Source organism: Triturus cristatus, chromosome 6 (assembly GCF_964204655.1).
Source record: "Triturus cristatus chromosome 6, aTriCri1.1, whole genome shotgun sequence".
NCBI lineage: Eukaryota > Metazoa > Chordata > Amphibia > Caudata > Salamandridae > Triturus > Triturus cristatus.
In genome coordinates this window covers 387,278,603-387,292,855 of record NC_140589.1, presented here as the reverse complement: position 1 = coordinate 387,292,855, position 14,253 = coordinate 387,278,603, and the positions used below count along the sequence as shown (strand labels likewise).

The 14,253-nt window shown below is 43.0% G+C and overlaps 1 protein-coding gene across 1 annotated transcript in view; it reads left to right on the top strand.

The window, feature by feature from the left end:
• The window catches only part of SNTG2 (syntrophin gamma 2), a 1,181,343-nt gene that overhangs the window by 602,290 nt on the left and 564,800 nt on the right, over nucleotides 1-14,253 (top strand). The window lies entirely within an intron of this gene.

The following is a 14,253-nucleotide window of genomic DNA, read 5'->3' as shown; positions in this document are numbered from 1 at the left end:
CAATAAAATCCCTTCATTTCCGCCCGCCGGATACCTCCCCTTCCAGCTTTGGCGTTCGGAGCGGGGTACCGACGGACAGGTAAGCGTAGCCTGTTGACTATCGCTTTCTTGGTGTTTCTTGGTCACACACTTGCACAACAACACGCTTTCCCTCGTTGTGTTATTGTCGTAGTAGATATTTGTACATAATCTTTGTAAAAGGCAACCTATATACTTGAAATGCCTATTCGGGCAGTATTACACAGCCGATCAGGCTCTCCCTAGAGTTGTATCATTGTTACCTCCTTTGCTTTTCTTAGATCACAACGGTTCCTTACAAGATAGCCTGACAGTAGCTACCTTTAGTCCATCCTCCTGCCCACGGGTATCAGTCCCTTTGACTCAATTTGTTGTTTTTAAGTCGTTTTTTTAAGTTCCTTCTGCCATGGTTTTAGCATAGTTTCCACGAGTGCCACTTTAGGGATTTCCGTTTCGCCAGCTGAGTCAAGAGAGTATTCCCTGGCCCACGGGCATCACATAATTTGTCTTTGGAATTTCCCTTTCTAGAGCGGTGCCTCATAAGGCCTGAGCGGATGCCAGGTGAGGCGAGGTGCGTACCCACTCCTTATCGGGTAAGTGCACATGAGTACGTGTGACAATTACACTTTGTGTCCCATAAAGTACATCTTATATAATCTTGAGAACTCATACGTCATTATAAGTGTATATTATATCGAAATTACACATATAAATTGTTGGATCTGTAATATATACTGTTGCATAACATGATTAAGGAGAATACCCTTACTAGTATACCTTTTTGTTTTGATTCTATTTTAAGGTTCACCACCAGACAATGCCTATAACTGATCCAATGTAAACTACAGGACTTGATCAGGTTGTATCTGGGTACCAACCATTGATTCAGGTTATTGTCTAATATCACAGATTTTTGTTTTACTATCACGCTTTTTGCAGTAGCGTTTACATGGTCCTGACGAGAGCTTGGACTTCCCTGTCCACAAGCCGAAACTTGTAGACCCAAGAACTGACAGTTATTTGTTTAAGCTGTCAATACTGTTTTTAATTTGGCACCAAGATAGCGCCAGAATAAAGTACACTGTGTCTTGGTAGTCATTTTTAACCGCACTTTTGCTTTATCACATTTTTTCGCACTGCATTCATCACCCTACCGTTGGTAACAATTTGGCACGGTTGCCTGGGATAACCAGGGTACCATCACAATCCCCATAGTGATTGGTACTCTAGGGAATGTCCCCAGTTCCCAAATGATGAGAAACCACCTCCGGTGGGTGATGGGAACTTTAACCTCAGTGGAGGTTTCCATATACCTGCCTTAGCTACCTCGGATCCTCTCTCCTGTTTTCCTGTTCCACCAGTCTCTGTTCTGATCCTTGTTTTCTAGACCGACAGTATACCTTGTGAGTACCATAGGCATGAGGTATTCATCTGTTGTGCAGTGGTGTGGAAATACCCTAATTTGTATACACAATTGAGCACAGAGTTGCAGATAATCATAGCCTTCAACGTAACATAGAAGATATAGTCCACTAATATTTTATAACATTGGACAATTTGCTTTGTGAAAACATGTTGTAAAGCATACATACATTTGAGATACAATAGGTGAAGTTAGGTTAAAGGAGGGGCATTAGTACTCGCTCCCGTTTTGTGTTTGTATTTCGTAAAGCAACCAAGATACATTTTGGGTATGCATTCGTGTTTCTACAAATATGTGAGGTGGTTCCTTTCAGAGGAAATGAATAAACACAATGAGTAAGTTGAGTTCAACTTACCGGAAAATCCTCTGTTAGTAGGTTGTATTACAATCTGTAAAGGTCAGAGCTCAGTAAGTGAGCGGCAAAGAAAGTCGCAAAGGGACAGCAAAACACTTGTAAGTATTTGTTTAAAGAAAGCGCAATCGCATATGAGATGGGCTAGAAAGGGGATGTCACTAGATGGGTTGAAGGATGGGAGCAGAGGTGGCACAGGAAATAATTGGGTCAGAAGGACCTGTGAACGAGTTTTCTAGACTGAGAAAAGGGGTTTGCGCATGAGAGGACTTACTGGTTAAAGACCCGATGTATCATCAAAAGCGTCTACTGCGCATTTGGGAGTCTCCACCTTCACACCCCACCTCCACAAGATCATCAACAGCTCCTTCGAAACCGCCACCTTCCCGGCGAGCTGGAAGCACACCGAGATAAATTCCTTACTCAAGAAACCCAAAGCAGACCCCAAGGACCTCTAGAACTTCCAGCCCATCTCCCTACTCCCGTTCCTGGCAAAAGTCATAGAGAAGATTGTCAAAAGGCAACTGACCTCCTTCCTCGAAGAGAACAACATCCTGGACCTGTCACAATCTGTATTCTGCAGCAACCACAGCACTGAAACAGCCCTCATCGCCGCCACCGACGACATCAGGGCCATGCTGGACAATGGAGAAACCGCGGCCCTTATCCTCCTGGACCTCTCGGCTGCCTTCGACACGGTCTGCCACCACACCCTCTGCACACGCCTCCACAACGCAGGGATCCGCGACAAAGCCCTGGACTGGACCACCTCCTTCGTCACCGGCAGAACACAGAGTGTCCGCCTCCCCCCATTCCGTTCTAAAGACACCAAGTTCATCTTCGGCGTACCCCAAGGATCGTCCCTCAGCCCGACACTATTCAACGGCTACCTGGCACCACTCGCCAACATCATCCGATCGCTCAATCTCAACATCATCTCATTCGCCAATGACACCCAGCTGATCCTCTCCCTCACAAAGGCACCCACTACTGCCAAATCCAACCTCCACGACGGAATAAAGGCCATCGTCGAATGGATGATAAACAGCCACCTGAAACTGAACTCGGACAAGACGGAGGTCTTCATCATCAGATCCACCCCCTCCGCCCGGGACGACTCATGGTGGCTGGCCACACTGGGAGCTGCACCGACACCCACTGACCACGCACGCAACCTGGGGGTGTTCCTGGACTCAACGTTGTCAATGACCCAGCAAGTAAACGCCGTTTCCTCCTCCTGCTTCAACACCCTCCGCATGCTCCATAAGATCTACAGATGGATCCCCACCAGAACCAGTAGGACGGTCACCCAGGCCCTCGTCAGCAGCAGGCTGGACTACGGCAATGCTCTCTATGCAGGACCCTCAGCCAAACTCCAGAAACGAATACAAAGCATACAGAACGCCTCTGCACGCCTCATCCTCGACATCCCCTGCCACAGCCACATCACAGCCCACCTGATCCCCGGCAACAAGAATATCACCTTCAAACTCCTCACCCATGCTCACAAAGCACTCCACAACACCGGACCAGCTTAACTCAATGAACGACTCGCCTTCTACACCCAGAACTGCCAGCTTCGCTCCGCTGACCTCGCCCTCGCCAGCGTCCCCTGCATCCGACGAGCGACCGCCGGTGGCAGATCATTCTCCCACCTCACCGCAAAAACCTGAAACACCCTCCCCATCTGCCTGAGACAGACCCAGGACCTGCTGGCCTTCAGGAGACTCCTCAAGACCTTGCTGTTTGAGCAGTAGCAGCACCCCCACCTCCCCCCCAGCACCTTGAGACCCTCACGGGTGAGTAGTGCGCTTTACCAAAGGAACTGATTGATTGATTTGTTTGCGGTCTGAGTGAGGTGTCGCAGCTCGTATGAGCCCGTTAAATAGAAAATGGTGGTCGAAAAGCATTAAACGTGATGGCCGATTGCCGTAAAAGTGTCAGGTCATAGTGCTGGCTTAAAGGTTCGAGACAGCAGGGGAGTCCTGGATGTAAGCTGGTCAAATAAGAGGATATAACACTGTCATGAAGAAAAATAAAATTGTAAAAATGTCATGTCATGGTGTTGTCTCCAGGTTTCAGGACAAATAGAAGTTTACAAAAAAGTAAAAATGTAAAGGGATGGTCAAAAATCGTGGAGAAGATAGAGCCATGGAGATAAAGTGATAGTGTCAGTAAGCAAGACAAAAATGTCATAACTGTAATGAAAAGAGAAGGCAGAGACAACAACTCCTTCCTGTTGCAACGCGAGATTTACTGGATTTACAAACTGGAATCCATGAAGCCGAAGGGTCTCAATGACCGCTTGGAATTCGCTTGCTACCTTTGAACTATAAACACTATCTCGTTGTTATCAATGTTCGCTTACTTTTGTGTGATTACCACTTTTTATGTTTCTTCCTTTCTGTTTTTTGATGTACACTATTTATTACGAGCCATTCGGTACCCACAGCCGATGCATTCTTCCCCCTACAAGATGGCGCCCATGTTTGACCAGTTATCCCAAACACACACTCGTAATCCCACTACCGACCACGTCACTTCCGGTATCACGTCACTTCCGGTGTTTCGTTTTTTAAGAGCATGCCTTACAACACTCTAGCAAACCCCGATGCGAGACAGACCGACACCGTTTGAACACATCAGGTACAGAGCTTTGGCTTTGACAGTGAGTCTTTCGTTCGCTCCTGCGTATCTTCTCGAACTCGATTATTCTGAAACCGCTTTTTTCTTGCTTTTCAACTTTCCTTGCATCTTCCTGAGTTTTTCACTGAGCGTTTTCTACACGCCACAAGGGTCTTTTGACTAAGTGAGGGCACGCCTGGCACTTTTTCCGTTCTTATTTTCTGATTCTCCACGGCACACGCTTAAGGGTGAACTGTACCTTCCATTGTTTAAACCCTTCACCGTCAGAGGGTCTATCTGAGACATCCACGATCATTGGTTTTCTTCCAGGGATATCACCAGCACCTTTTCACGTCACCTTGAAAGTATGACTAACCGTTGAGTTTAGTGATATTGTTTACTTAGCAAACATTGAAACATTGTGATCTGTTGAGCGTAAATCTACCTTTGTTAGGCAGAGTCCTTTTTTCTTTTGTTAGTATTGGTTGATTCCTCATTTTTGCAAACTTACTGATATGTACATATTTCTTTATAACATAGATTCCCCTGATGAAGGGCCAGAGAGGCCCGAAATGCATTGGGACTGAGTTTAACACCCGAGTGGAGATTTAACACTGTGATGTTACCCCATGAATGCAATTTTCACCACTTGATCACATGAACTGATCCTAACTTCCATGAATTAAAGCTTGGAATTGAAGATTAACCTCCATGTCTCATTAATCTCAAACAAACATTTCATTCGCTTCCAGCGAAGTATTCACGGCGCGCCCAGAGGGACGTTGACTGTTGTCAGTTAACGCATGCGATTCCCATAATGTGACCAAGGACATCAGACGTGGACAGTCAAGTGGACAACTGAGTCTGTTGGCAATTCGGGGGGTCAGAGGTATAGATGGGGGGCTGAGTGGGCACCAATATGTCTAATATTATGTTTTTTATTTTTTATTTCATGAATTAGGGGTGAACAAGACCAAGGTGGAGGGTAAAGGCATAGTAATTGTGACAATCTAATTTGAATCAGAGAGTGAATATAATGGGGTCTGAGAGAGAGGGTGGGGAGTCCAATGAGTCATGACAAGAGACATAAGGGAAAAGGACCTAGGAGTCAAGGAGGTTTTCGAGACGATCTCAGAGATCAACCATGAGATGGCTAAAACAGGTCTTGGGTGAGAGGCCGTATGGATAAAACTATTACTAGGAGTATTGAGGATAAAGTGGGGAGTTCTCAAGGAACAGGAAGTGAGATGGTTGTAAAGGCTATTAGGGATATCAGGGAGAATGTCTGGTGGAGAGTAGGTCATTTGTAATTAAGTGCCATGATATTTCAGGAAGGATTGAAGGTGAGTAAGTCGAAGGAAAATGCATGAATGACATGTGGTGGGCTGGTAAGACATGCAGTGGGCTGGTAAGTCTGTTGTGATGTGCACAGTGGGTTACCAGTTCATTCACTTGTATAGCCAATAGTGCATTTCTGCATCCTTGTTAAGTCCGTTGTTGACAGTGTCCATGCGTAAAATGAGTTCACTTTCTTTTTGCTTCATGCGGAGTTCTGGGTTTCCACCTCTAGGTTGTTGCTTCAGATGTTCTAATCCAAAGAATTTGAAAGTCTTGTTGTGCGGATGGTATTCCTGAAAATGTTCTGTTAGTGGTTGTCCCATTTCTGGTTTGTGGATGTTTCAATAATGTTCCAGAATTCTGGTTTTCAGTGGTCTGATGGTACTGCCTACGTAGATTTTATTGCATGGACAGATGACGACATAGATGACATGATTCAAATTTCAATTGATCCAATCTTTAATTTTAGTAGTGTATTTGCCATGTATGGTGAATTCCATCAGTTTGTTGATGCGTACTTTACAGGCGTTACAGTTGTGGTAGCTGTAGAATCCTTGGGGCCTAGACATAAAGTGCGCTTTTGATTGTTTCCTTTTGTCAATGAATTCCGATCGACAGAGAGTCTTTCTCAGGTTTTTTGCTCTCCTGAAGCCAATGTATTGCAAAGTGTGAATCTGGTCTTTGAGAGTCATGTTGTTTTTCAGGAGATACCAGTGATTTTGGAGGTTTTTTCAGATATGGTAGTGACCATTGTGGTAGTCTGTTCTGATTTTATTAGTTCTTTGTGTTTCTCCTTCAACAATTTTGGGTTGGAAGAGTTCTTGGCTTGGTATCTTCGTGCAATCGGATGCAGCTGATTCAAGTTGTGAACGTGCATAGCCTCTTTGTTCTAGTCTGTTTGTAAGGTTGGTTGCTTTTTCTGTGTAGAGGTTCTGGCTAGTGCAGATATTGTTCTTTGTGGGTGGCAGCTGTCCACTCTCAAGATTGAGTTTGCTGCTGTAGGTTTCCGAAATGCCTTAGTATCTAGTTTCCAATCTTGTGCATGGATTGTTATATCTAAGAAGCCTATTTCTGAGGTTGAAGAGTGCAATGTTGTCTTGATATTCAATTTGTTCTCATTGATTTTGTTCAAGAAAAGTTGTAGACTCACCTGTGATCCTTGCCAAATGCATAGAATGCCATCTATGAAGCGTCCCCAGTATAGTATCTTGGAGGTGTATTCTGAGAAAGCTTCATCCCATAACCAGTATTTTTCCACTTCTCCCATTAATATGCAGGCATATGGTGGGGGGAATTTGGACCCCATTGCACTGCCCTGTAGTTGTAGAAAATATTCAGAATTGAATGAGAACAGATTGTTTGTTAGGCAGAAAAACAGCATCTCAAGAAGCATTTAATTTGATTCCAAGGAGTGCGCTGGTTTGGTTGATAGCGCCTTTACTTAAGGCATTTATGCCAGCGTCATGTTTGATGGAGGTGCATAGGCATACCACATCAATGGTAGTGAGTGTACAGTCCGAGCCCCAGGGTATGCTGTCCAATTTAATCAAAATGTGTTTGGTGTCTCTTATGTATGATGGTAGATCTTTCATATGTGGTTGTAGGTGAAAGTCAATAAATTCCTCTAATTTAGAACAGATGGAGTTGATCCCTACTATAATTGGTCTACCAGGCGGTGGGTAACTGTTCTTATGTGTTTTTTGGAAGACGATATAGGGTAGCCATCATGGGATGTTCAATGTATAGATTGTTGCGTTCTTCCATAGTGAGTAAGCTGTTATGGTACCACTTGTCAAGTTTCTTTTTCAGTTCTGTAAGGATTTGCTTGGTGGGTTTTGTTTCCAATTTCTTATAGCAGTCTGGATCACTTAGCTATCTCTTCTGCGATGTAATCATCTGGATGACTTAGGACACCATTGCCCCCTTTGTCCGCTTCTTTTACGATTATATCCTGATTGTGTTCAAGTTCCTCAAACACACACATCTGTGGGTTCTTCAGGTTTCTTGGTAGAAAGCGCTTATTTTATTGATATTTATTGAATTCCCTAGACAGATCATTAATGACAGCTGTGTGGAAAAGGTCAATAGTGTTGCCTGGTGTTAATCGCGGGCAGAATTGTTTGTGTTTTGGCATAGGTGTCCATGGTAGGGTTTGTGTCAATACCAAACTCCTGGGAAGTCATGAGTGGGGTTATAGGGTCATTGGCACAGTCATCTGATAGTGTTGGAATTAACTGGACATTTTCTAGGTCTTGCACTGATAGTGATGTGGTAATGGCAGGTCTAGGTTCCCTCTGTCCTGGTGGTTTGTCTTGAAAGAACGACGTCAGTTTGAGATTACGTGTGAACTTAAATAGATCGATCATAGTCTTAGTTAGATCCCAGAAGGCAGTTTGACAGAGGCTCAGGCCCTTGTTCAGAATCATTTCTTGCGGCTCTGTGTTCGGGATTCCAGAAATGTTGATCATTAGGTTGTTTGATTTTTGCGGCTCTGTTTCTTGTTTCGTTCTGGCTCGTGTTGTCACTCCAACAGTCTGGTTTGGTGTTGAGATATTTGGGGTGTTTTCTGATTGGGTTCTTGCATCTTGTGTAGATTGGTTCCGAAATCTCAGGCGATGTCTTAGGACTTCCTCTAAAATATCAACCCCTACTTTTGTTGTTGTGGCTGTTGACTTTGTTGCCTGGGATTCTGCTTCAGAACTTGAGCTTGAGTCAGGAAGGTGTCTTGTAGATGAGCCCGCTACTCCTCTCGTAATGTTTTTGTAGCGTTTGGCGAACTTGTATACTCTACCCAGTTGGTAAAACCACATACTCTTTCCCTCCATGCTCTACATTTATCTTTCTTTATTTACTTCTTTCTCCCACAATCTTTCAACTCTCTTTCTAACCATCTCCTAAACCACATATTCTTTCCCTCCACTATTTACACTTACCCCACTTGTTTTGATTCCTCTCTCTTCAATCGCCATTTGTACCCCTGATGACATGTCCACCCTTTGGAATCTTGCTTTTACATCACTCACATTCTCACAATCAGCCTTGAGAATGCCCTGGCCTGCTGGCCTCTGTGCAAAACACATGTCGGCTGTTCTTTTCTTTTTTGCACATATCTTCAAATAAAGAAAGGCTACCAAAATCCAGGACTCACAAAAGTATGTCCACAGAAACATATGCATTGGCACCACGGGTGCTCCTAGATTCATTATTTACCTGGGCAGAACCTGAATATATGAAATGCATATGAATACTATAAGATGTCATGTCATAAGAAGTCACATTGCAGAAAGTGACATCAAGTTACCTTATTTACCCTGCTACTGTTCGACCAGCTTTGCAAGAAGCACTTTATCCAGTGTGGATATCTTGAAATTGACCACAAATATATGTCTAAACACCACAAAATTATGTCAAAAGATAAAGCAGGTCTGTAAAGTGTCCACACAATACATCCACCCAATTGAACGGAAAAGCTAGGCCAACTCGTTTGCAATCTCACATCTTAACCTGATGCACTAATTGTTGCCAGGCCCTAACCTTCCCTTTTCTTACATGTAAGGTACCCCTATGGTAGGCCCAAGGTACCCCCGTCGGCAGGGTGCAGTGTATGTGAAAGGTAGGACATGCACTGGTGTGTGTGACATGTCCAGATAGTGATATACTGCCAATTTTGGTTTTCACTATTGAAAGGCTATCCTTCCCCATAGGATAGTATTGGAAATGCTTTGTAACATCTTATAAGTATAACTTCCCATTGGGACAAGTTAGAGAACTAAAAGTAAGGCTCTCTGAACTCAGAATGTATTAACACATCTTTTAGTGAAGATGGTTATTAAATTGTGTGTTTGAAAATGCCACTTTTAGAAAGTAGGCATTTTCTTGTTTAACCATTCTGTGTGCCTCTGCCTTGTTGTGTGTTGACTGTCTGGTTTTTGAGTGACAGGGGTTGGGAATGTGCATCACTGTGGACAGCCACTGGTGGGGTTGAGGTGTGCCCGTCCCTTTCTGGATGACTCAGAGCTGGGCTGAATAGATCCTGGTTGAATCTGGGGTAGTGGGAGGAGATTTTCTTGCACCTGAATTGGGTCTGTCTCCCTTGCACAATGTTATCTCCACCCCCTGTAGTCATGCTGGACCAGTGAGGACAGAACTGGTTTGGACTGGGCTCGGAGACCCTTGCACCAAGGGGGTATAAGTGGTAGACCTAAAACCCCCGGAATTTAGATCACTTCTGGACTCAAGAGGAACCTTTGCCAATGAGAAGAGTTGAAAAGCTGTGAGGAGGAGTCAGCCCCTCTGCTGTGTGCTATGTGGGGTTGACCTGCAGTTGCTGTTTCTGCGAAGGAGAGGACTAAGCCTGGAAATGTGCTTGAACCTGCTTGAAGAAGAATCTCCAAGGGCCTGTTTGTCCTGACCTCCAGTTCTGAAGTCTCAGGGACACACAGACTTCACCCCAATTCCCCTGAACTCTGCTGCTGAGAGTTCTGACCTGCCAGGAGATGCCTGTTCCAGTTTTGAGCCTCTGGAGGTTGTTGCTGTTTCTGGGAGCTGGAAGAAAAGAAAAACTGTAAAAATTGATGCATCACTTTTCTTGCGGCTGTTCTTCTGACCCAGCACTGCTGTGCTAGAAAAATCTCCATGCATCGCCGCTGCCGAAACCGATGCAGCGCCTGTCATGGCTGCAAGAACTGACGGATTCAGGGATCGCAGCTGAAGAAACCAATGCAGCGCCGCTGAACGCTGCGTCATCAATCGCCGCCGCATCCCAAATTTGCACATATCATACCTGTGCGGCAAGGTTTCCCAACACATCACCCGTGGACTAGAATGGCCTTGGAGTCGACGCATCACTTCCCCCTACAGACTGGAATTAATGCATCACTTTTCCTGAGTGCAGCAGAACTGTCGCATTGCCTCCCCAAGGTCTCAGGAACTGGTCTTGTGAAGTTTGACGCATGTACAGGTGCTTTGTGAGAAGTCACATATCCATAGTTTTCTATGGATCCAGTTGCTTGAATCCTTTTCAAAGTCATATTCTTATTACATTTATATTGGATTTGAGTTGTTTTGGTCTTGTTGAGTTTAGATAAAGATACTTTTTATTGATAAACTGGGGTGGTGTCCATTTGTGGTGTTATCACTGTATTACGGTGTGTTTTGATTACAAATACTTTACACATTGCCTTTGGGATAAGTCTGCCTGCGCATGCCAAGCTGCCCAGGGTGTGAGCAGGGGTTATCCAAAGTGTGTATCCCCCTTACGCTGACTAGAAGCAAGGGTCTCTATGTGGATAAAGGTACCTTCCTCTGCTAACTAGAGACCACCATTTCTAACAATAGCACCGTGCTACATTTAATGATCAATCCACAACTAGGATTCCTGTTTTAGTTCCATAGTCCTAACTGTAGTTTAATTATACTTGACTCACTGGGAGATGTGTATAGTGCAAGGACAAGGATCTCTAAAGAGTGGCTCAGGAGCCCTCCCCTCCATATACAGGTGAGTAGCTCCCCTATGTTTACCTGTGTAATGTTTCAAATTTCAACATTATATATTTAAAAGTACAAAGTGTGCATTTTCAGAACCGATAAGCTGATGCTTGCAGAAAAATACAATTAAGGCTTATATTGAAATCTTAAAAGCCAAAGGTTAAATTAAATGTATAGTTAGGTGTTCCACTAACACAAAAAGTAACATTTTAAAACAAAACAAACACTGAAATTCACCAGTCGTTGTTTACTGAGCTAACTATAACTTGCACCACCACTATGCACTGCTTATCACCTCACATATTACATGGAAATAGTATCCAGATACAAGTGTGATTGTGCATGACAAAAGTTATATGGTACACTGTTTAGAAATGACTAAAGTTTGGGGTCCAAGTATTACTGTATGTTAAACACAGTGAAGGCTGAGTGCACATGATGTGGCATTGCAGATTACTGAAAAATTTCAAATGTAGCAGTACCCTTCCTAGATATGATTTGTTTCACACTGGCATTGTAAGCATGGCTTTAAGGTTTTTTGCCATTGTGCTCATCTCAGGAATGTGTGTTGTGTATTTTACAAACTACAGAGCGCTGACCATAGGGCCTGGCAAGAGGTGTTTTTCAGTGTCAAATACATACCAGTTGACATCTTCACTTTAAATGACAGGTCATATGTATTATTTAAGATTCTAGTCCCATTAAGGTAAATAGAAAATTGGCCACAGCAGCCGTGGCCCGTCCATAAGGGCGGAGGAACCACAACCCCTCACCTTTTGCTCCTCAAGAAGAGTGTCTAGCCGGCTGAGCAAAGGTCATAAAAATATTGATCACAATTTCTATTCTAGGTTCAGTCAATAATATAAGTTGGTTGTTAGTTTTAAAGGGTTTTATTATTCAAGTTTAGTAAGTTATCTTTATTGAAAGCCATACATGTTATTCATATTAATCAAAATACGTATGGAAATCAGTAATCAAAAATGGTTAATCATGGATTTGATTTTAATAAAATGCATAAAAGCACATTCCATAAAGGATAGATTCCCTATTTTAAGTATCAAGTGAAAAGGTGTCAGTTAGAGCCCATAAAGAGTTCGAGAGAGTAAGAGATCAAGCATAAAGGTAAAAAATCATTTCAAAATCAATAAACGATCAAAGCAGAACTTCCCATGGACAGAGGTTCAAGAAACTCAGTATGGTCTCAGAGAAATTTCAAAAAAGCAGGGTAAAATGTGCAGTAACAGTAGCAACTGCAAAAAGGCAATCAGAAAGTGGGTCTGGGAAAGTTCTGCGGATAAAAAGTGTGGTAGGGTAAAAGTGTGGAATTGGCAAGTGGTTACCTACTCTAGGAACAAGCACTATTAGTCAAAACAATGTTGCAGTTCATGTTGCATCTTTTCCTCCTTCGTCCAATTCAGTGGTCTCCTGGGAACAGGATTATTCCTCTTCTTCTCTTACGAATTCAATAGTGAATAGACTGTAATGGTAGGTTTGCTACTCGCAGCATGTCGATTAGATTTTTACGGAACATTTCCTCATGTGGGACTACTTTCCCACTCCTTTAACTTCATGTCTAACCTTCTAAAATATCAACTTGTACATTTTGCTAATAATGTTTGATGTAAAAGCTGGAACATCTTTATAACAAAAATAAATCTTTTTTCCACAACTTCGTCCTTTGGAAATAAAAGTTTTAAAGAAAGGTTGCCTTCAGTTTGAATGCTTTATTTTTAGATATTTCTTTATTATTTTACTAAACACAATTTTAAATTAAACGTTAAGTCGTCTTGGTGTATGTCTTGGTGTATGTAGAAACCTTTAGCAGAGTCATGTGAGAATAGTTTGTGAAACTTATTATTGGAAAATCATATGATCATTAACAGGTTAAAACTTAAAAGTTAAACATTTTATGCATGTTTCAGCAAAATTAGTAAAACTACAGTCAAGCAAAATGCAGCTTTAGTCATTTGAGACCTAGTACGAGTAAATATTGCTGCATACTATAAAGTTTGCATTTTTAAATGCATATCATATTTTTAAAAACCTGTACGTTAACATTGCACATATATTATAACTATATTATTTTGTATTTTATTTAAACTCGTGTCCAAAAATTACATGTTTCAATTGGCTCATTTAAAAGGTCTACCATCTTGTGGTAATCTGGCTTTCTGAATTAAGTTGATATTTCAAACCCCCTTTTTGCTGGCTTCTGACTGTCATGTATAGAATCACATTCTTGCTTGACAAGTCAACACAAAGTCCCCGCGCATCAGGCACATCCCTATTTTCAATATTGTTACTGTACTCCAACTTTGGGGGTAAATCAATGCACCATGTTGCGTCATATTTACAAAGTGACGCATCTAGGAATCTATGAGATTTCACTGCGCCACTTCTAGGAGGCAAACGCGTCAATATCTTACGCCTGCCTCACAGCAGGCGTAAGACTGATGCAGGCACATTGAAATGGGATTTGCCCATGTTAAATGACCCATTGCTGAAGTTGCGTCACTTTTGTGACACACTCCAGCAATGCGTCATTTTTACACCTACAGATATGTCAGAAATACTGACGTATATGTAACTCTTTGCGACATGATGCGTCATATTGTAAATATGAACGCATCCAGCATGTCGCAAGGAGGGCGCAATGAAAAGTGATGCATCGCTGTTTTCACGCAGCGATGCGTCACTTTTCATAAATGAGGCCCTTGATATCCACATTCTGTGTGACAACTGGTAAGACAGCCAGCAGAATGGGACTAAGTCATAAGGGGGGTACTGGGCTAAAATTAACGAGTTCAGCTAAGAGGTAGATTCACAATGGTTTAATCGTAGTAATGTGGAGGGGCAGATCATAGGCGAGGGGGGCACAAGGGGCGAGTATCGAGGGTGGTGTCAAGAGCAACATCTTCAGGGATAAAATCCTGCCACAAAGGCAAGATATATCAAATGTAGCAGAGAGAATTTTGTCCAGCACCCTAGAAGCTGAGCTGCTGATCGGTAG